This window comes from Ranitomeya imitator, chromosome 7, assembly GCF_032444005.1.
Source record: "Ranitomeya imitator isolate aRanImi1 chromosome 7, aRanImi1.pri, whole genome shotgun sequence".
NCBI lineage: Eukaryota > Metazoa > Chordata > Amphibia > Anura > Dendrobatidae > Ranitomeya > Ranitomeya imitator.
The window spans coordinates 100,337,072-100,360,323 of record NC_091288.1 but is presented as its reverse complement, the minus strand read 5'-3'; the positions used below and the strand labels follow the sequence as shown (position 1 = coordinate 100,360,323).

Here is a 23,252-nt window from a genome sequence, read left to right as displayed (position 1 = left end):
CAGGGGCACATTCAAAAAGCCCAAAGATATGCCATAGGCTCTGCATTTCAAGACATAGTTGGCATTCATATTTTTTCAATCACAATAAATCACATATGCCCTTCAAATGTGTGCCACCATGGAAAAATACTGAAGTATAGCGCGGCACAGCTGTGTCGGTGCTCAAGAGAGGTTTCCCACACCAGTAGATATGATAAATAAATTACTTGGCACTCAACTTGGTGAATAGTGGTAATCAAGAAAATCAAAATTTATTACTTAGAATAGCAGTCCAGTGAAATAGACATTTCGGTCAAACATAAAGACCTTCTTCAGTAAACCGACTGCTGTAAAGGTGGAATGTATACAGCACTTGTATGTGTATATATGACTGAGGGGTCCTAGGAAAGAATCCAGTAGGACCTAAATGATGACGGCAGAATAGCCAAACTAAAGGTCATCAGTATAGATCCACATAGAATATGAAGTAGTATGATTTGGAAAATGGAGCTATTTAAGATGTCTGGGGAGATATGTGGCTAGGAGGGTAATGTCTCATTTATGGCAGAACGATGTGCCCAGCGGTTAACTATGGGCAGAAAAGGTCCTAAAAGGAATACTGGGAGCAAAAAGAGCCTCTTAGAAAACGTATACAGGAAACTATCGTGGGACGATAATCAAAAAAACAGCTCCGATATGCTGCGGACCGTAGGAGTACATCAACGCGGTGTCCACCGCTGGTTGAATACCGCGTTGATGTACTCCTACGGTCCGCAGCATATCGGAGCTGTTTTTTCGATTATCGTCCCACGATAGTTTCCTGTATACGTTTTCTAAGAGGCTCTTTTTGCTCCCAGTATTCCTTTTAGGACCTTTTCTGCCCATAGTTAACCGCTGGGCACATCGTTCTGCCATAAATGAGACATTACCCTCCTAGCCACATATCTCCCCAGACATCTTAAATAGCTCCATTTTCCAAATCATACTACTTCATATTCTATGTGGATCTATACTGATGACCTTTAGTTTGGCTATTCTGCCGTCATCATTTAGGTCCTACTGGATTCTTTCCTAGGACCCCTCAGTCATATATACACATACAAGTGCTGTATACATTCCACCTTTACAGCAGTCGGTTTACTGAAGAAGGTCTTTATGTTTGACCGAAACGTCTATTTCACTGGACTGCTATTCTAAGTAATAAATTTTGATTTTCTTGATTACCACTATTCACCAAGTTGAGTGCCAAGTTATTTATTTACCATGGAAAAATACAACTTATTCTCCAGAAATAAACCCTCAAGAGGCCAAAAAACATTTGTTCTTAGGGGGAAAGAGGTATTTAGATGTCAAAGAGGGGGTCCACCCCTTAGCGCTTATCATCCAGTAGCCAGAGTAGAAAGCTGCTAACAAAGAGATGGCCACTCATCTCCCCATAGCTTGCTCAGTTGGTAACAATTGATAGAGAAGCTCTTCTGATTCAGGACCTGTGATGACTACCTCGTAGCTTCTCTTCAAAATGCAAACTTTTTTAAGACTAAATACCTCATGTAACTGTTTTCTGTGGGTTAAGTAGAAAACCCACATACATTAGTAAAAACGAGATCAAGTGAATTTATAATGGTGTATTTTAAACATACACAGAATTAGAGTTCTAGTTATGTGCAAAGTCAGGAGAACGGGGTCCATCTACCTCCTTACTGTTTGCTACAAATAAATCTATGCCTGGCAGCCAAAATAAGATAGAGGACAGAGTGTTTACCAACCAAGACCTTGAAGAATAACTCTTAGGGTTGTTTGCTTTATTTTTATTTTACCAAATATGTTGGGGAAATAATTTTACAAGTAAAGTTATCCTCCTTTATGAAGGAGATGATTTTTAGTTGAAGGAAATGGATGGGCAGGCCAGAAGATTTGCTCTCCCATCAGCAGCCAGTTTGAGAACAGAAGAGTTGTGCATTCCATGGAGGTTGCAGGAACCAACAAACCAACAGTAATACTAATTTCTTAGTACATGTCACAAATTCATGCTTTTATGTATTTGCTCAAATAAAATGGAACAGCCCTCTAAGAGTGGAAAACTCTGGTTTATATTATGCAGAAAGGATTTTCATTTGACTCCAGTGGCATACTGCATTTGGGCAATTTTATTGGCAAATAGATCTCACTTCCACCAAGGTAGTGATGACATCAGTCTTATTAGTCCATTGGGATCTTTTAGTCTACTGAATATTATTACAAGATTCAATATACAGAGTGTATGTAGTTTTTACACAATTAAATAACAAACTAAGAAAAAAAATTATACAAAATGGGAGGCGGTCCAGCTAATTGTAAGGAAGTCTCTGATAATTTCCTGACAATTAGCTGGACCTCAATCGAGAACCTGGATAATGGCTTGGCATCTCTAGAGAAAATGCTTTTGCATGAAATGGCATAACGTGGCATGGCGCAGTAGCCTTTTCCCCTTAGTGGAGCTACTTATGCCAATATGGCCATCACTTAGTTTCTCTGTTTACTGACACATAAAGACTACCGCTTGGGCACTCTTTTGTCTCACATTCCCCACTTTGATGTGTTTCATTACCTCTTTGACTTGTGAAATTGAAACCGTCCAACTAGGCTTCCTGCCCAAGACCAGGCTACGGAGAGTCACTTACTCCTTCTATCACGTTTCCTAGTTTCTAGTCTGGTTCATGCTATCTGTTGCCTCGGTATCCTCTCCTTTAAGGAAGACACACTTCATGGGGCTTTGCTGACTAGTCAGATCGTAGGTCCACTTCTGTTGCAGTCAAGGCCCTATCTCACTCCTCACTGGAACCTCTCTGCTGTCCCTTCACTTTAGCCCCTCCCACTCTGGACTAGTTCTAACTATTAACTCCTACTATCCCTGTCAGTTACGGATGCTTGGCAGAATGCACTTTCCTTGCTAACAGTACAAATCACTACACATCCAACACATCATATCACATTACATTGATACACATCTTAAAGAGGAAACATGGGCAACATTTCCACATTCTTAAAGTTGCACATGATTTTCCTATTTGATCAAGAATATTTTTGTGGTCATTTTAATAACTAGTGACCATATAGTCTTCAGATCTTTACATTTACTGTCCACTTCTCTTATATGTATTACCTACTCAAGGCATAGGCCATCAATATAAGACTGCTGGGATCTGACACTTGGCACCCTTAACATTCTGTAATTAACTCTGGCTTTAGCCTGATGTATGGTGCATGGAAAATGAATAAAGCAAACACAACAATAGGTGTGAATAAATCAAAATGGATGTAAATCTTGTTATAACAATGGTCAGTTGTAACAAAGGTGGTCCATACCAATATAGACCCACCTTCAGCCAAAATAATTCAATGTAATTAAGAAACACAGTAATGTAAAGTCAAATACATCTATAAAAATGAATCACAGACTGACAGTGGTCAGTCTTAACAGAGGCAGTCCACATACCATCAGACCCACCCCAAACATAAATACACTGGGTCACAGCCTCAGCAAAAACCAGACGATCTCACTCATAAAGATGTTATGGCATGGTCCTGGGATCGTCAGTCAAGTCACTCAGATTCCTAATCATCATTTAAGAAAGTCATATGCTGTACCTGCCGAAAACTCTAAACGCTGGCATGACCCTGGTGTATCCCAAATACTCCCACCCTAACCAACACAGTGCACAGCTCTCCTTGGATGAATAAATAGCCCTAGGTTTTCTCTCGGTGCTCATCCTATGCATTCCTCCCAGATAGGGTTCATCAGTGGAGTTCAGCATATGTCCATTTCTCCATAGAGTTGGGCTAATTCAAATTGCATCGCCCCTTCTCTGAATACATATAGCTGCACTGACACATAAGCGGCGGGGTAAGTGAGGTATATAGATTAATAATAATTTTATTACTAACGCACCAACATATTATGCATTTTACATTTTAGAGGGGACTTGAAGAGACAATACAAGACATTACAGAATAACAATAATCACATAAACAGATAGCAAAACGAATGAGGGCTCTCGCAAGTTTATAATCTATGAGGAAATAGCTGAGACACAAAAGGTGGATGGTAACAATTGCTTTCAATGATCTGACCAGCCATAATGTAATAAATCGGGTGTTCATGTAATGCTGCATGAACTGGTTACCAACCAGAATGTGTAAAAGTACAGACACAGAGGGCTATTAAATGCATAAAGCGTGTGAGAACATGATACGAGGGTCCTGGTTATGAAGAAAGTTGTGAATTGGCAAAACAGGGATAGTTAGATAAATGTGTTGAGGCTGTAGACCAGTCTGAAGAAATGAATTTTTAGGACACGCTTAAAACTCTGGGTATTGGGGATTAATCAAATTACTCTGGGTAGTGCATTCCAAAGAATTGGCGCAGCACGCAAGAAGTCTTGGAGATGGGAGTGGGGGGTTCTGATTATTGCGGATGTTAACCTTAGGTCATTATCAGAATGGAGGGCATGGGTAGGTTGGTAGACTGTGGCGAGGGAGGAAATGTAGGATAGTGCTGAACCGTGGAGCGCTTTGTGGGTGAGAGCAGTGCTGCCACTAGGAATTTCAAGGCCCCATAATGTCAACATTTTTGGGCCCCGTTGAGACTCTTCCCAGGCTGCACCCCAGCTCCGCATCCACTCCTCGAATCTTCCATAGTCCCACCATCCACTCTTGGAAAAACTCCATTTCTGCACCACGTCCTCACCAATCACACATTAATAGTTTCCAGATCACATACATAGCCATCAGCTTTTGTTTTGGCCAAAAGATTTTTTTAAGCCACCACCATGACAAGGTAGACTCTTTTGGCAGAGACCTACTGTTAGGACTGGCGGAATGCACCAAGAAAGATGTTCGCAGTCCGGGGTCCACCGTGCAGGAGAAACCCTGCTGCTAGTAAATAGCAGACTATATGGCGGTACACTAAAGTATATACACGTGGGTTCAACCTCACCCAGCGTGAAGGGAGCAATCCTGCTGCGTCACAGGATCGCGGCACCGCACCTAAAGCGCGAGCGAGCAGTCAGCGTACTTAACCCCAACTGGGGTGGAAGTCCGATTAGACCCTCGGTGGCACTACACCACAACTGGGTGTGTAAGGAAACTAAGAATAAATATATAAATGCACAGGAGTGCGAGCAATGCCGCACTGACGGACGCCACCAACCACACTGGCTTGGGTATGGAAAGCGCAAGGCAAGCGCACGGCGCCGTACAGGCGGACACAGCAAGAGGACGCTGCAATGTGTGTTTCGTGCTGTTGGACAAGTCGGGCGCTAGATAGCAAACATACACCTTCCGCGAACAGACATTCAATAGGGAGGGTATTTAAAGAGCGACTTTCACTCACAACACAAACACATATTTACAAGACAATACTAGCGCATGGCCGTGCGGTCATGCGCAGTTTATATAGTTGCAGCACAGGAAGTGGCCACAGGACTTTTGCCCTTCCAAGACCTGTCAAGAGGACCAATGGAATGTGCCGCAGAGCCTGAGCACATGACCCTCGATCTCCAACGGGAGATCTTACCCTGGGCATGCTCAGTATGCGCAGACAAGGACTTAGTCCCAGAGAAGTCCGCTCGCTGCTGACCAGTACTGGCTTTAATGGCAGAGACTGGAGAAACAGCAGTAACTCTCAGAACAGAGTGAGAATGAGCAAGACGCTGGGACCGACGTCTTTGCTGAGCAGACTCCACTGCGGCTGGACAAGAATGGGAGACCGCAGCGGAGGTGGCTCGAGACTCCCCCTGTGCAGAAGCGGGAACTCGACCCCTAACATTACCCCCCCTCCTTGGGCCTCGCTACGTTCGAAGGCAGCAATGAGCTGTGGATCCCGGATGTGCTCAGCAGGCTCCCAGGATCTATCCTCAGGACCGTAACCCCTCCAGTCCACCAAATAAAATTTTTTGCCACGAACCACCTTGAACCCCAAGATAGCGTTCACCTCGTAATCGTCCGTAGACGAACCTGACGTCCCAGTAGAAGACTCAGAAAACCGGGACATGTAGACGGGCTTAAGGAGGGACACATGAAAGGTGTCGGTGATACCAAGGCGTGGAGGAAGGGCCAGACTGTAAACCACAGGATTAACCTGTTCGAGGACCTTAAAAGGACCTAAGTAGCGAGGTGCAAACTTGGTAGACTCAACTCGCAGCCTGATGTTACGGGCGGAGAGCCACACCAAATCGCCAGGAGCAAAGGTTGGAGCGGGGCGCCGATGTGCGTCGGCGGAGGACCTCATTCTCTCCTTGGAAGCCCGAATGGCATCCTGAGTGCGATCCCAAATGTCCCGTGCCTCCACAGCCCAGTCTGCCACCCTGGAATCGGCAGAAGACACGGGCATGGGCACAGGTACCCGCGGATGCTGACCATAGTTAAGGAGGAATGGGGTCTGTCCAGTGGAGTCAGCTACAGCATTGTTAAGAGCAAACTCCGCCCACGGTAGTAAAGATGCCCAGTCATCTTGCTTAGCAGAGACAAAATGTCGCAGATATGTGACCAAGGTCTGGTCTCTCCACCAACCCATTCGTCTCGGGATGATATGCCGAAGAGAGATTTAACTCAATAGTGAGAAGATGACAAAGCTCTCTCCAGAACCGAGACGCAAACTGGGGACCCCGATCACTGACAATTTTGTCTGGCATACCGTGAAGACGGAAGATGTGTTTAATAAACAACGCTGCCAAGGCCCGTGCAGAAGGTAGCCGAGGAAGCGGCACCAAATGCACCATTTTAGAAAAATGGTCGGTGATTACCCAAATAATGGTACAGCCACGAGACTTGGGCAGACCCACCACAAAGTCCATCCCGACCATCTCCCAGGGCCTGTCTGCCACCGGCAGAGGGTATAACAACCCAGCTGGCCATTGACGGAGAGACTTATTCTTGGCACAAGAGACACATGCCTGAACGTAGTCTCCGACGTCACGAACCATATGTGGCCACCAGTACATTCTCGCCAGCAACTCTGATGTCCTCTTTGCCCCAAAGTGTCCACCCACTCTGGACGAATGAGCCCAGGAGAGAACCTCCGGTCGCAAATTGATGGGAACAAAAGTCTTGCCCGGAGGCACAGACTCAAGCGAAACCGGAGCTACGGTTCTCAGACTCTCCGAAGGGACAATGAGCCGAGGCTCGTCCTCCTCCTCCTCAGTTGACACAATGGAGCGAGAGAGAGCGTCAGCATGAATGTTCTTCTCTCCGGCGAGATATGTAGAGTAAAGTGGAACCGGGAGAAAAACAAAGACCATCTGGCCTGACGAGAATTCAGCCGCTGGGCTGTCTGCAAATAGACCAAATTCTTGTGGTCCGTGAAGACTTGGAATGGGAAGCGAGCACCCTCCAAGAGATGTCTCCACTCCGAAAAGGCCAACTTCATTGCCAGCAACTCCCTATCCCCGATGGAGTAATTTCTCTCCGCTGGTGTGAAGGTCTTTGAGAAGAAGAAGCATGGGTGCTTCCGACCTTGAGCATCCTTTTGATAGAGGACTGCTCCAGCACCAACGGATGAGGCATCCACCTCCATAAGGAATGGCTTATCTACATCGGGACGATGTAAGATGGGAGCGCTAGCAAAATGGGACTTTATAGAAGCGAAGGCCTTGGAGACCCCTTCGGACCACAATTTGGGATTCGCTCCCTTCTTGGTGAGGGATACCAAGGGAGCTACCAAAGTTGAGAAGTGGGGGATGAACTGGCGATAGTAATTTATGAACCCCATAAAGCTCTGCACCGCTTTAAGAGAATGGGGTTCCTGCCAGTCCATTACTGCCTGTAGTTTGGCAGGATCCATAGCCAATCCCTGGGCCGAGATGATATAGCCCAGGAAAGGTAAGGACTCCTGCTCAAACACACACTTCTCCAACTTTGCATATAAGGAATTCGCCCGTAGGAGTTCGAAGACTCTGCCAACATCTCCCCGGTGGGAGTCAATATCTGGAGAGAAGATGAGAATATCATCCAGATAGACTACAACCGAGGTGGAAAGCATATCCCGGAAGATATCGTTGACAAAGTCCTGAAAAACGGCTGGGGCATTACAGAGCCCGAAGGGCATCACCAGGTACTCATAGTGCCCATCCCTGGTATTGAAAGCCGTTTTCCATTCGTCCCCCTCATGGATACGAATCAGTTTATAGGCACCCCGCAGATCTAATTTGGTGAATATCTTAGCTCCCCTTAGCCTGTCAAAGAGCTCCGATATCAGGGGCAACGGGTATTTATTTTTAATGGTGATAGCATTGAGACCCCTGTAATCGATGCAAGGACGTAACTCCCCATTCTTCTTCTGTACGAAGAAGAATCCCGCCCCTGCCGGAGACACCGACTTCCTTATAAACCCTCTTGCCAAATTCTCCTGAATGTATTGAGACATAGCCTCCGTCTCTGGGAGAGAGAGGGGATATACTCTTCCCCGAGGAGGTTCAGCTCCAGGCAAGAGGTCTATAGGACAGTCGTAGGGGCGATGAGGCGGTAGGGTCTCAGCAGCCTTCTTAGAGAATACATCTGCATAGCACCAATAGCACCTAGGAAGAGATGAAAGGTCTGCGGGTACCTCAGTGGTAGAAACCTGTAGACACTCACTCACATACCTGCCCATACAAGACTTACTCCAACCCAATATTCTCCCTGAGGACCACTCAATATGTGGAGAGTGGAAACGGAGCCAGGGTATTCCCAGCAAAATCTCATCCATTCCCTCGGGAAGAACAAGAAGGGAAATAATCTCCTGGTGGGAAGGGGACATGGACAGCGTGAACGGAACTGTCTGGTGTGTGATCTGCAGTGGAAGTGTCGCCCCATTCACAACTCTAACTGTAACTGGTTTGGCGAGCATGACTAGTGGTATAGCATGGCGTAGAGCAAAAGCAGAGGACATGAAGTTTCCCTCTGCTCCTGAATCCACACAAAGCTCGACTGTTAGAGTGGAGGAGCCTAACAGGATTGTCCCTTTAAAGGACAGTTTGGAGGAAAATGCTGCTGTGTCTAGTGAACCTCCCCCAATGGTTACTAGACGCGATCGTCTTCCCGACCGCCGCGGACATTTATTGGCGTAATGTCCAAGTTGATGACAGTTTTTACAAACCACGGGTACTCGAGCGGCCTGAGACTTAGGTCCCGCTCGAGAAACCTCCATGGCCTCATGGGAATCTGACGCCAAGACAGGAGATTCAAGAGGTCTGGCGAAGGTAGGAGCCAGCCGAAACCTCTGCCTACACTGGGTCCGCTCCAACCTCCGCTCGTGAAAACGGAGGTCGATGTGGGTAGATACTGAAATAAGTTCCTCCAGTGTGGCGGGTATCTCCCTGGTGGCCAAGGCGTCCTTCACATGGTCTGCCAGTCAACTCCAGAACACCGGAATAAGAACTTTGTCTGGCCACTCTAACTCAGAAGCTAGAGTCCGGAACTGGATGGCAAACTGGCTGACCACGGACGTGCCCTGAATAATAGTCAACAACTGGAGCGCGGTATCGTGGGTAACACGAGGTCCTAAAAAGACCTGCTTCAGAGTGTCCAAGAAGAGAGGAGCACTCTGTACCACACGATCATCTCGCTCCCAAAGTGGCGTTGCCCACTCCAACGCCCTGCCCGACAAGAGAGATAGAATAAATCCCACTCTCGCCCGTTCCGTAGGGAAACGTGACGCCAGGAGCTCAAGATGTATGGAGCACTGGCTCACGAATCCGCGACATTGTTTACTGTCGCCAGCAAACTTGTCAGGAAGCGGGAGACGGGATAAAGTCGGAGCAGGGGTGGCAGCGGACAAACTGGCTGCGGCTACACTAGCAGCCTGAACAGCTACAGCAGTGACATCCACAGCTGAGGTTGTACGCTCAAGAGCTGCCAACCTTCCCTCCAGCTGCTGGATGTACCTCTGTAAACGCTGGTCGTCCGCCATTTACTAGCCAGACCCTGGCGCTAGTATTCTGTTAGGACTGGCGGAACGCACCAAGAAAGATGCGTTCGCAGTCCACCGTGCAGGAGAAACCCTGCTGCTAGTAAATAGCAGACTATATGGCGGTACACTAAAGTATATACACGTGGGTTCAACCTCACCCAGCGTGAAGGGAGCAATCCTGCTGCGTCACAGGATCGTGGCACCGCACCTAAAGCGCGAGCGAGCAGTCAGCGTACTTAACCCCAACTGGGATTGAAGTCCGATTAGACCCTCGCTGGCACTACACCACAACTGGGTGTGTAAGGAAACTAAGAATAAATATATAAATGCACAGGAGTGCGAGCAATGCCGCACTGACGGACGCCACCAACCACACTGGCTTGGGTATGGAAAGCGCAAGGCAAGCGCATGGCGCCGTACAGGCGGACACAGCAAGAGGACGCTGCAATGTGTGTTTCGTGCTGTTGGACAAGTCGGGCGCTAGATAGCAAACATACACCTTCCGCGAACAGACATTCAATAGGGAGGGTATTTAAAGAGCGACTTTCACTCACAACACACACACATATTTACAAGACAATACTAGCGCATGGCCGTGCGGTCATGCGCAGTTTATATAGTTGCAGCACAGGAAGTGGCCACAGGACTTTTGCCCTTCCAAGACCTGTCAAGAGGACCAATGGAATGTGCCGCAGAGCCTGAGCACATGACCCTCGATCTCCAACGGGAGATCTTACCCTGGGCATGCTCAGTATACGCAGACAAGGACTTAGTCCCAGAGAAGTCCGCTCGCTGCTGACCAGTACTGGCTTTAATGGCAGAGACTGGAGAAACAGCAGTAACTCTCAGAACAGAGTGAGAATGAGCAAGACGCTGGGACCGACGTCTTTGCTGAGCAGACTCCACTGCGGCTGGACAAGAATGGGAGACCGCAGCGGAGGTGGCTCGAGACTCCCCCTGTGCAGAAGCGGGAACTCGACCCCTAACACCTACTCTACTCTAACCTAATAAACATTTGTTAAAATACTCCATACTCTTTTTAGGTATATTTTTCTTTTTCTTTAAGGGAATAATTCACATACATTTTTCAAAATAATTGAAACCAGATTGTGACTTTTTTATAATCTGTATTTCTGATTGCAGATTATTTTATTCTGTTTTCTGTACATTTATGGAAGCTGTCAGCGGATATTGGTCTGCACTCGGACTGAAGTGCATGGACTAGCCGCAGGTCTCCTGACATGAACTCTGCAGTTTCACAGCACGTATGATCGCCGATCGGTGCCCGATCCATGTGGTGCGCCCCATGGGGCCATGGGGTACTCGGTACTGGGTCTGACAAGGCAGTTCTTAAATGGGAAGGTCACAGCAGCAGTGACCCGGTCCTTGGCCCCGGGCGTCCAATAAATAAAGCGTTGTTTTTATGGTGAATGGGAAATGAGAATAAAGTTTATGGGAAAAAGGGGAAATGTTCGTGATGCCACCCGTGGTGCTCGGCAATGAGGTGGTGGCTGACGCTGCAGTTCAGATCCTCTGGGGTAGATAGTGCTGCATCTGTGTTGGTGCAGCTCTCCATGGGTAGAGCTAACCCCAGGGCAGATGTAGTGTAGAGATATAAGATGGCGGTGGTGGCTATGCCGGGCAGGTGTGATTGGAAAAATGCAAAGGACACAGCAAGGTGCAGTTTCCAGACCTTTACTTACAGTTCTTTATATCACTCAGCCGGGTGTGCTATGTCCTCCGGGTCTGTGGCACAGCAAACTCCCAGGTAGTTTGGGATTCACCCTTCCAGGACTCCTTTCATATGCCTTCCTTTAGCCATCTCTATGCTGGCTTTCCTCTTCACCTGCCCAGTACCTTACCCACAGTGTCCCAAGCCAGCAACCACGAACCTGGTCGGGCAACATTCTCTCAGTCCCCTTGATTCTCTACGGCTGCCTTTTTGGCGAAGCATGGGTGGATGTGGCTGTGACTCTTGCAGAAGCCACAGCCTCAGGTTTCTTAGCTAGACTTGCAGTTTCTCACTAAGTTGAGGCCGGTCCCCTGACTGCGACTTGGTCCCTCCTCTTATGGATGCGGGCCCCACAGGTGGCTTCTGTACCTCTCGTGCCCCTAGGACCCTTTCTGTCATTCAGGGAGCTTCTTTATTTCTCTATTAACACTTCTTCTGTTCCATCCATCAAGAGCTGCAGGCCTGCACGTCTGCTCAGCTCCCATTCCTATCCAGCCTGGGATGAGGCCTTCTTCCCTAAGAGTATGCCCAAGTGAACCGACTAAACTGGTGTGTGATGGATGTGAGTGTTAGAGTCCTGGGCAGTGCTCTTTCCGTACCTGAGATTGGGATACTACACCTCAGGATGAGGTGCAGTATCTCTGTGGCGACTGGACCCCAGGGGCGCCACATACCCATTTAACACAGCACGTCCACGGGCTGGAACACCATAAATAACAGGTGTTAAAGAAACTGTCAACAATTTTTAGACATGCATTTCAACAGGTAAAACAGTTAAAAACATTTCTTCCCTTTATGGGAGGCACTCCAAATTTTAACATTGCAATTTAAATAACTTGAACATTTAGCAATCCAAGTACAAAACATTAGCATATTAGCATTCTTTCAGCAAAATAGCAACATAATTGCAGTAAACATTAATACTTCTTTCAATAAACTTTCCTTTAAGTTCACGGGGCCATTCCCGGTCAAGGGCAGGACAACATCAGTAAAACATTTTCAAAGTGCAATTAAAACATCTTTATGCCAAGTGCGATTCTCACAGCCTTAAATGGTTCAACAAGCTTTAGTGAGATCCCCTGGGAGATTACCTACACTGCATGGGCACCCCAATTATGCAGGTATCAGCACACTGTACTTGTATAGGTACCCCAGTTTTGGCATCTGTCTTTAGTCATGTTTCTCTGGTCTTATATAGTGATTTACACTATGTAGTAACTCTAGTTTCGCCCAGACCTTCAAGTGGCCACTTTTCAAGGTTGGATGAAACTGAGATATCATGGAGTCATCAGATGAAGGGCCATAAACCCCTAGAAAATAAAAGCCACAAGGATTTAGATCAAACCACCACAGGCATAGTTTCAGTAAACCTTAATGTTTTACAATGACAAACAGCAAACATATAGAGGCTTAGAACTGTTTGTGAAGTGAATAAACAAACATTTATCAAGATTGTGTCACTATGAGCATTGTCTGTCACATCTGTAAATGTTTTACAAGAAATGCAGCTATATGATTATCTGAATGCATTCAGTATACAGTATTTCAATCTTGTTTACAAATCTCCATTTGTATATTTGCCATTTGTACATTTGAGGCAGCCAAAGTTATGGCTCTCAAGGAGAGAAACTAATATAGTGGACAAAGCTATATTGTTTATGAACTACTGAGCCAAACTAACAGCATTGCATTGCTTTATCTAATTTATATGAAGTGTATTGTGTCCAATGTGAGCAACTAGGCAAGACAAAAAGGAGCTTTTCAAGTGAGCTCTTTAAGGTACACAAATGTTATGAAGTATTTGCCAACAAGGATGTGGTTTCACCAATGTGGGGTACTTTTTTAAAAATATACTATTGCCATCACAGCCGCCCTTGCCCAAACTTCACCAGCCTACAACAGTACAAAGCACGTTCACCCTGGTGATCTAGTGGCAGTTAAAGGACACATTGCAGGAGACAGACTTAAGAAGTAGGCCCAATGTAATGTAAAGTCCAATTCCCCAATGTTGGGTCCTGTTTTTACAAAATAAAATAGTGCCCTCACAGCCCCCGTGCCCAAAAATCACTGGCCTATCTATAACAGTACAGAGCACGTTCACTCTGGTCATCTAGTGGTTCTGGATGATGAGGATGAGGATAAGGAGGAGGATAGCAACAAACAGACCAAATGTGGAAGCGTATACACATGTGTGGTTGTGAAGAGGTGCAGGAGAATACACCTACCCAAAAGAGAGAATGTATTTGAGGTTATGTTTCGCTGTTTTCACTTGGTGGTGTACAGAAGTCTTTCCCAATCCAGCCCTTGTTCATTTTTATAAGAGTCAGCCTGTCAGCATTTTCAGTTGACAGGCAGATGCGATTATCTGTTATAATTCCACCAGCGGCACTAAAAACTCCTCTGACAGAGCGCTAGCAGTAGGGCAGGCCAGGACCTCCAAGGCGTAGAGAGCCAGTTCATGCCACGTGTCCAGCTTGGATACCTAATAATTAAAAGGCACAGAGAAATCATGGAGGACGTTTGTATGATCTGCAAGGTACTCCCTCTGTTGTGGATTCTGTTTTTGGGCTCCCTCTGGTGGTTACAGATGGTACTGGGTGACTTGTGTTCTCCGCGGTCTCTGGTGTCCACCTGTTCTATCAGGATATGGGAGTTTCCTATTTAACCTGGCTTTCTTGTCATTTCCTCGCCGGCGATCAATGTAATCAGTGTGTCTTGTTACCTCTGCTTTCCGCTTCTGTAATCATCAGGACAAGCTAAGTTTTTGATTTTCCTGTTCCACGTTTTGCTTTATTTTTGTTTTAGTCCAGCTTGCAGTTATGTGATTCCTTGTTGCTGGTTGCTCTAGTGGGCTGATATTACTCCTCATGTTCCATGAGTTGGCACATGAGTTCAGGTAATTTCAGGATGTTTTTTTGTAGGGTTTTTCGCTGACCGCGCAGTTCACTTTTGTATCCTCTGCTATCTAGTTTTAGCGGGCCTCATTTTGCTGAATCTGTTTTCATTACTACGTAGGTGCTTTCCTCTCATTTCACCGTGATTACATGTGGGGGGCTGCTATTTCTGTGGGGTGTTTCTCTGGAGGCAAGAGAGGTCTTTGTTTCTTCTAATAGGGGAAGCTAGTCCTTCGGCTGGCGCGAGACGTCTAGAATCATCGTAGGCACGTTCCCCGGCTACTGCTAGTGTTGTGAATTAGGTTCAGGATCGCGGTCAGCTCAGTTTCCATCACCCTAGAGCTTGTTCTGTTTTTTGTGTGCTTGTCCTTTTGTGATCCCCTGCCATTGGGATCATGACAGTATCGCCGGCCCGAAAAGTGGTAATCGTATTGGCTGAAGTAGGAGGAAAAGTAGTCTGAGGAAGTTTTTTTTTTTTTTCCTTCCCTCAGAGTTTGCTGCCTAGCCTTAATTGCAGCCTGGCTGCGTCTTACCTCCTCTTAATCCTTGAATGGCTCTGACCTCAGCTGTTTATCATGGACGTCCAGAGTTTGGCTTCCAGCCTGAATAATCTTGCTGCTAAGGTTCAAAATATACAAGATTTTGTTGTACATGCTCCTATGTCTGAACCTAGAATTCCTATCCCAGAGTTTTTTTCTGGAGATAGATCTAGTTTTCTGAATTTTAGGAACAATTGCAAGTTGTTTCTTTCTTTGAAATCTCGCTCCTCTGGAGACCCTGCTCAGCAAGTCAAAATTGTAATATCTTTCCTGCAGGGTGACCCTCAGAATTGGGCATTTGCATTGGCACCAGGGGATCCTGCGTTGCTCAATGTGGATGCGTTTTTTCTGGCATTGGGTTTGCTCTATGAGGAACCTAACCTAGAGATTCAGGCTGAAAAAGCTTTATTGGCTCTCTCTCAGGGGCAAGATGAAGCAGAAATATATTGTCAGAAATTTCGGAAATGGTCGGTGCTTACTCAGTGGAATGAGTGCGCTCTGGCTGCAAAATTCAGAGATGGCCTTTCTGAGGCCATTAAAGATGTTATGGTGGGGTTCCCGGCGCCTACAGGTCTGAACGAGTTTATGACTATGGCTATTCAGATTGATCGGCGTTTACGGGAGCGCAAACCTGTGCACCATTTGGCGGTGTCTTCTGAACAGGCACCTGAGACAATGCAATGTGATAGAATTCAGTCCAGAAGTGAACGGCAAAACTATAGGCGGAAAAATGGGTTGTGTTTTTATTGTGGTGATTCAGCTCATGTTATATCAGCATGCTCTAAACGCACAAAAAAGGTTGATAAGTCTGTTGCCATTAGTACTTTACAGTCTAAGTTCATTCTGTCTGTGACTCTGATTTGTTCATTATCAGCCATTTCCGTCGATGCCTATGTGGATTCAGGCGCTCCCCTGAGTCTTATGGATTGGTCATTTGCCAACCGCTGTGGGTTTAGTCTGGAGCCTCTGGAAGTCCTTATTCCTTTGAAAGGAATTGACTCTACACCTTTGGCTATGAATAAACCTCAGTACTGGACACACGTGACCATGCGTATGACTCCCGTTCATCAGGAGGTGATTCGCTTCCTGGTACTGTATAATTTACATGATGTCTTAGTGCTTGGTCTGCCATGGTTACAAACTCATAACCCAGTCTTGGACTGGAAAACGATGTCTGTGTTAAGCTGGGGATGTCAGGGGGTTCATGATGATGCACCTCCGATTTCTATCGCTTCATCTACTCCTTCTGAGGTTCCTGTATTTTTGTCTGATTATCGGGATGTTTTTGAGGAGCCTAAGCTCAATTCGCTTCCTCCTCACAGGGATTGCGATTGTGCTATAGATTTGATTCCTGGCAGTAAATTTCCTAAAGGTCGTTTGTTCAATCTGTCAGTGCCAGAGCATACTGCTATGCGGGATTATGTTAAGGAGTCCTTGGAAAAGGGACATATCCGTCCATCTTCATCTCCTTTGGGAGCAGGTTTTTTTTTGTGGCCAAAAAAGATGGTTCCTTGAGGCCTTGTATAGATTACCGTCTTTTGAATAAGATTACGGTCAAATATCAGTATCCTTTGCCATTGTTGACTGATTTGTTCGCTCGCATTAAGGGGGCTAAATGGTTCACTAAGATTGATCTTCGGGGTGCGTATAATCTTGTGCGGATTAAGCAGGGTGATGAGTGGAAAACCGCATTTAATACGCCTGAGGGCCATTTTGAGTATTTGGTGATGCCTTTTGGACTTTCTAATGCTCCTTCTGTCTTCCTGTCCTTTATGCACGATATTTTCCGTGAATATCTGGATAAATTTATGATTGTGTATTTGGATGATGTTTTGGTTTTTTCTGATGACTGGGAGTCCCATGTTCAGCAGGTCAGGAAGGTGTTTCAGGTCCTGCGGGCCAATTCTTTGTTTGTAAAAGGTTCAAAGTGTCTCTTTGGAGTCCAGAAGATTTCTTTTTTGGGGTATATTTTTTCCCCTTCTACTATTGAGATGGATCCCGTCAAGGTTCAAGCTATTTGTGACTGGACGCAGCCTACATCTCTTAAGAGTCTACAGAAGTTCTTGGGCTTTGCTAATTTTTATCGTCGTTTCATAACTAATTTTTCTAGTGTTGTTAAGCCTTTGACGGATCTGACTAAGAAGGGTGCTGATGTTGCTGATTGGTCTCCTGCGGCTGTGGAGGCCTTTCAGGAACTTAAGCGCCGGTTTTCTTCTGCCCCTGTGTTGCGTCAGCCAGATGTTTCGCTTCCTTTTCAGGTTGAGGTTGATGCTTCTGAGATTGGAGCGGGGGCGGTTTTGTCACAGAAAAGCTCCGATTGCTCGGTGATGAAGCCATGTGCGTTCTTTTCTAGAAAGTTTTCGCCCACTGAGCGGAATTATGATGTTGGTAATCGGGAGCTTTTGGCGATGAAGTGGGCATTTGAGAAGTGGCGTCATTGGCTTGAGGGTGCTAGACATCGTGTGGTGGTCTTGACTGATCACAAAAATCTGATTTACCTTGAGTCTGCCAAGCGTCTGAATCCTAGACAGGCTCGTTGGTCACTGTTTTTCTCCCGTTTCGATTTTGTGGTTTCATATCTGCCAGGTTCAAAGAATGTGAAGGCGGATGCTCTTTCTAGGAGTTTTGTGCCTGATTCCCCTGGAAATTCTGAGCCCACTGGTATCCTTAGGGATGGGGTGATTTTGTCGGCTGTCTTCCCAGACTTGCGACGTGCTTTGCAGGAGTTTCAGGCGGATAAACCTGATCGTTGTCCGCCTGAAAGACTGTTTGTTCCGGATAATTGGACCAGTAGAGTCATCTCCGAGGTCCATTCTTCTGCGTTGGCAGGTCATCCTGGAATATTTGGTACTAGAGACTTGGTGGCCAGGTCTTTTTGGTGGCCTTCCTTGTCGAGGGATGTGCGTTCTTTTGTGCAGTCTTGTGAAGTTTGCGCTCGGGCTAAGCCTTGCTGTTCTCGGGCCAGTGGATTGTTGTCACCTTTGCCTATCCCGAAGAGGCCTTGGACGCACATTTCCATGGACTTTATTTCGGATCTCCCTGTCTCTCAAAAAATGTCCGTCATCTGGGTTGTGTGTGACCGCTTTTCTAAGATGGTTCATCTGGTCCCCTTGCCTAAGTTACCTTCCTCCTCTGAGTTGGTCCCTCTGTTTTTTCAGAACGTGGTTCGTTTGCATGGGATTCCGGAGAACATTGTTTCTGACAGGGGATCCCAGTTTGTGTCTAGATTTTGGCGGACGTTCTGTGCTAAGATGGGCATTGATTTGTCCTTTTCGTCTGCATTCCATCCTCAGACGAATGGCCAGATGGAACGAACTAATCAGACCTTGGAAACTTATTTAAGGTGTTTTGTTTCTGCTGATCAAGATGACTGGGTTACCTTTTTGCCGCTTGCCGAATTTGCCCTTAATAATCGGGCTAGTTCTGCTACCTTGGTTTCTCCTTTCTTTTGTAATTCGGGGTTTCATCCTCGTTTTTCCCCTGGTCAGGTGGAGCCTTCTGATTGTCCTGGAGTGGACATGGTGGTGGATAGGTTGCATCAGATTTGGAGTCATGTGGTGGACAATTTGAAGTTGTCCCAGGAGAGGGCTCAGCAGTTTGCTAATCGCCGTCGCCGCGTGGGTCCTCGACTTCATGTTGGGGACTTGGTGTGGTTGTCTTCTCGTTTTGTTCCTATGAAGGTCTCTTCTCCTAAGTTCAAGCCTCGGTTTATCGGTCCCTATAGGATCTTGGAAATTCTTAACCCTGTGTCGTTTCGTTTGGATCTCCCGGCATCGTTTGCTATTCATAATGTGTTCCATCGGTCGTTGTTGCGGAAGTATGAGGTACCTGTTGTTCCTTCGCTTGAGCCTCCTGCTCCGGTGCTGGTGGAGGGAGAATTGGACTATGTTGTTGAGAAGATCTTGGATTCTCGTGTTTCCAGACGGAAACTTCAGTATTTGGTCAAGTGGAAGGGTTATGGTCAGGAGGATAATAATAGGTTGCCTCTGATGTTCATGCTGCTGATTTGGTCCGTGCATTTCATAGGGCTCATCCTGGTCGCCCTGGTGGTTCTCGTGAGGGTTCGGTGACCCCTCCTCAAGGGGGGGTACTGTTGTGGATTCTGTTTTTGGGCTCCCTCTGGTGGTTACAGATGGTACTGGGTGACTTGTGTTCTCTGCGGTCTCTGGTGTCCACCTGTTCTATCAGGATATGGGAGTTTCCTATTTAACCTGGCTTTCTTGTCATTTCCTCGCCGGCGATCAATGTAATCAGTGTGTCTTGTTACCTCTGCTTTCCGCTTCTGTAATCATCAGGACAAGCTAAGTTTTTGATTTTCCTGTTCCACGTTTTGCTTTATTTTTGTTTTAGTCCAGCTTGCAGTTATGTGATTCCTTGTTGCTGGTTGCTCTAGTGGGCTGATATTACTCCTCATGTTCCATGAGTTGGCACATGAGTTCAGGTAATTTCAGGATGGTTTTTTGTAGGGTTTTTCGCTGACCGCGCAGTTCACTTTTGTATCCTCTGCTATCTAGTTTTAGCGGGCCTCATTTTGCTGAATCTGTTTTCATTACTACGTATGTGCTTTCCTCTCATTTCACCGTCATTACATGTGGGGGGCTGCTATTTCTGTGGGGTGTTTCTCTGGAGGCAAGAGAGGTCTTTGTTTCTTCTAATAGGGGAAGCTAGTCCTTCGGCTGGCGCGAGACGTCTAGAATCATCGTAGGCACGTTCCCCGGCTACTGCTAGTGTTGTGAATTAGGTTCAGGATCGCGGTCAGCTCAGTTTCCATCACCCTAGAGCTTGTTCTGTTTTTTGTGTGCTTGTCCTTTTGTGATCCCCTGCCATTGGGATCATGACATCCCTCACCATCTTCACAAACATTGCACTTCTTGTGACAGCGCCCCTTGCCTCTGTGCCGTCACGATGGGAGGGTCTGAGAAAACGGTCCCAGAACTTTGCCATTGTTCCCCTGCCTGAGCTGGATTGCACTTCTGTCTCTCTCGCTTGGACTCCTTGGTTGTACGAAAAACTCTGACGTCTACTGCCAGTGGGAATTTTCTAAGTAATTCCGCTACAAGGGCCCTCTGGTACTGCAACATTGTAGCACACCTATCTGCCTCTGGTAGAAGAGATTGAAAGTTCTCCTTGTAGCGTGGGTCTAGAAGTGTCACCAACTAGTAATGAGTGTCACCCAAAATTTTTGTAATGCGAGGGTCATGTGAAACGCAGTGCAAGATAAAGTCAGACATGCGTGCCAGACTGCTAACAGGCAAGACTTCTGTGTCCTCACCAGCAGGATGACTGACCATGCTGTTCTCCTCTTCCTCATCCTCATCCTCCTCCTCCGTGTCCTCAGGCCATCCCCACTGAACAGACGGTATGACATCTGTGTTTGTAGTACCGCCTATAGCGCATGAAAGTAGCTCCTGTTCTTCCTCCTCCTCCTTCTCTTCATTGACTACCAATACACGATGAGAAGACATGAGGCTGGGCTGAGTGTAATCCCCCTGTATGGTTCCTTGCTCCATGTCCTCGTGCTCGGCCTGCAATGCATCCTCTTTAATTGTGAGCAAATAGGTTTTCAGAATGCTGAGAAGCGGAATGGTGATGCTAATTATGTCGTCATCGCTGCTCACCGTCTTGGTGCAGTCTTCAAAGTTTTGGAGGATGGTACGTATGTCAGACATCCATGTCCTCTCCTGAGGTCTTATGTGTGGAGTCTGAACTGAATATCAATGGCCTTGTTGATGTTGGTAGTCAAAAACAGCCCTCTTCTGCTCACAAAGCCTTTCCCACATAAGCAGCGTAGAGTTTAAGTGCATGGGGACATCACACACCAGCCGGTGAGCTGGCAGCTGCAAACGCTGCTGAAGCACTGCAAGGGTAGCTGAAGCTGTAGCTGACTTTCTAAAATGGGCAGACAGATGGTGTACTTTCACTAGCAGATCCGGCTGCTCCGGGTAGCTTTTCAGAAAATGTTGAACCATGAGGTTAAGCACATGGGCCAAGCAAGGTATGTGTGTGAGCTCACCTTGCCTCAGAGCTGCCACCAGGTTACGGTCATTGTCACACACGACCATGCCTGGCTGTAGGTTCAGCGGTGTCATCCAAACATCTGACTGCTCTTTCAGCGCTGTCCACAAATCTTCTGCATTGTGTGGTTTATCACCCATGCAGATTAGCTTCAGCACAGCCTGTTGCCGCTTGGCTGAGGCAGTGCTGCAGTGCTTCCAGCTTCTGACTGATGTCTTGATTTCAGAGTTTGAGGATGAAGAGTAGGAGGAGCTGTAGACTGTGGGGGCAACCCTGATTAATGTAGGGCCAGCAATCATCGGCATGGGGAGGATGTGTTCCATCCCAAGGTCTGACTGGGTCCCAGCTTCCACTATGTTAACCCAGTGTGTCGTCAGTGAGATGTACTGTCCATGCCCACAAGCACTTGTCCATGTGTCCGTGGTTAGGTGGACTTTCCCTGTAACAGCATTGTTGAGGGCATTAGTAATGTTGTGGGACACATGCTGGTGTAATGCCGGTACGGCACACCGGGAGAAATAGTGGCGACTGGGGGCCAGGTACCTTGGGACGGCCTCTGCCATCAGATTGCGGAAAGCATTTCTAGCGCAAGCAGAAGAGAAATATTAGAATTTAGGACTGTGGTTTGTGGGGCGTTGACGAGGTATTCCCTCTTGCATTCCAAAGTCTGGGTTATAGACAACTGAAGGCTGTGCTGGGACAAGGACGTGGACGGGCTTGATGATGGTGCTGCTTTACTGTGGGCCACAACAGGTGCAGGGCTATAGGCATCTTCACATGCACGGTGTACTGGGGATTTGCCTCTCCGCAAACAGTCGTAGAAGGAGTGGTGTGACCTGCAGGCAGTGGTCCTGGAAACTGGGGTTTGGGCCACAAAGTCAGGTGCTTTGCTGCCATGTGCCTGATCATGCTGGTGGTGGTCAAACTGGTTGTTTTGCTACCACTGCTGATGCGCACATGGCAGATGCTGCAAATGGCCTGTTTGGGGTTATCGGCAGAGTCTTTAAAAAATAACCAGACTTTGGAAGTTCTAACAGCTGGAATGACTACTTCCCTCATGTTGGTGTTACAGGGAATGGATGCATGCCTTCTGTCTATGGTCCCCATACTGCTTCTTCCTGGCTGTTGTGGGGACATGCCTCCTTCCCCATGTGTGCTACTGCCCTCGCTCTGCATGTCCTCCTGCCAAGTTGGGTCAGTCACTATGTCATCCAACAACTCGTCTTCCACATCCGCACCCTGCTCCTCCTCCTGACTTTCTGGCAGTTGTGTCTCATCATCGTCCACTTCTTCTCACACTTTCCCACCATCGCATTCGTGTGAATGGGGCTGGTCAAAGCTTTGGGCATCTGTACATGCGATCTCATCTTTCCCCACTTCAAGTTAACCGGACGAGAGTTCAGAATCTTAAAATGGAAAACTGAACAGCTCTTCAGAGTGTCCAAGTGTGAGATCAGTTGTCTCAGGGCACTCGGCATGGTGGGTGGGAGGAAGGAGGATCAGGGTAAGGAATATCCGGGCCACACTCACGGCTACTCAGACTTGACCGTGTGGAAGACATGGTGGTGGGGGTGGCTAAGTGACTGGAAGCATTATCTGCTATCCAACCAACAACCGTTTCACACTGCTTTGGCTTCAATAGTGGTGTGCTGCGGTCCCCTAGAAACTGGGACAGGAAGGTCGAGCGAGAAGATGTGGGTCTTTGTTGTTGCCCACTTTCACCTTGGCCACGGCCTCGTCCTCTGCATGCACCATCATCATCATGTCCACTTCCCCATCCCTTGCCGTGCCCATTTTAAATGGACTACTGCAGTATTTCAAATGCTCAACACAAATATATTTATTAGTAGCAAAATAATATCTGATCAGTATGCCTGCAAATCTACGATTTTTCAAGCCCAAACACCAGCGAGGCCTCAGTCTGACATAACAGACTGTATTCAATTTTTTTTTTTTTTTGTGAAGTTAATTTATGCAAAATAGTGCTATATATAATTACGGTAACAGACAGCAAAACAAGTGGTCCACCGGCCTACAATGCCCAAACATGAAACACGCAGATATAGGAGGGCTGTCACGGAAATACCACACTGGCAAATTTGTGGCCTGTTTTTTTTTTAAATGCCAAATACTGCTGTATATTAGTGGAGTAACAGACAGGAAAAAAC

The 23,252-nt window shown here is 46.8% G+C and overlaps 1 protein-coding gene across 1 annotated transcript in view; it reads left to right on the top strand.

Annotated features, from left to right (window-relative positions):
* Positions 1-23,252, top strand: part of DYTN (dystrotelin) — a 118,604-nt gene that overhangs the window by 19,383 nt on the left and 75,969 nt on the right. The window lies entirely within an intron of this gene.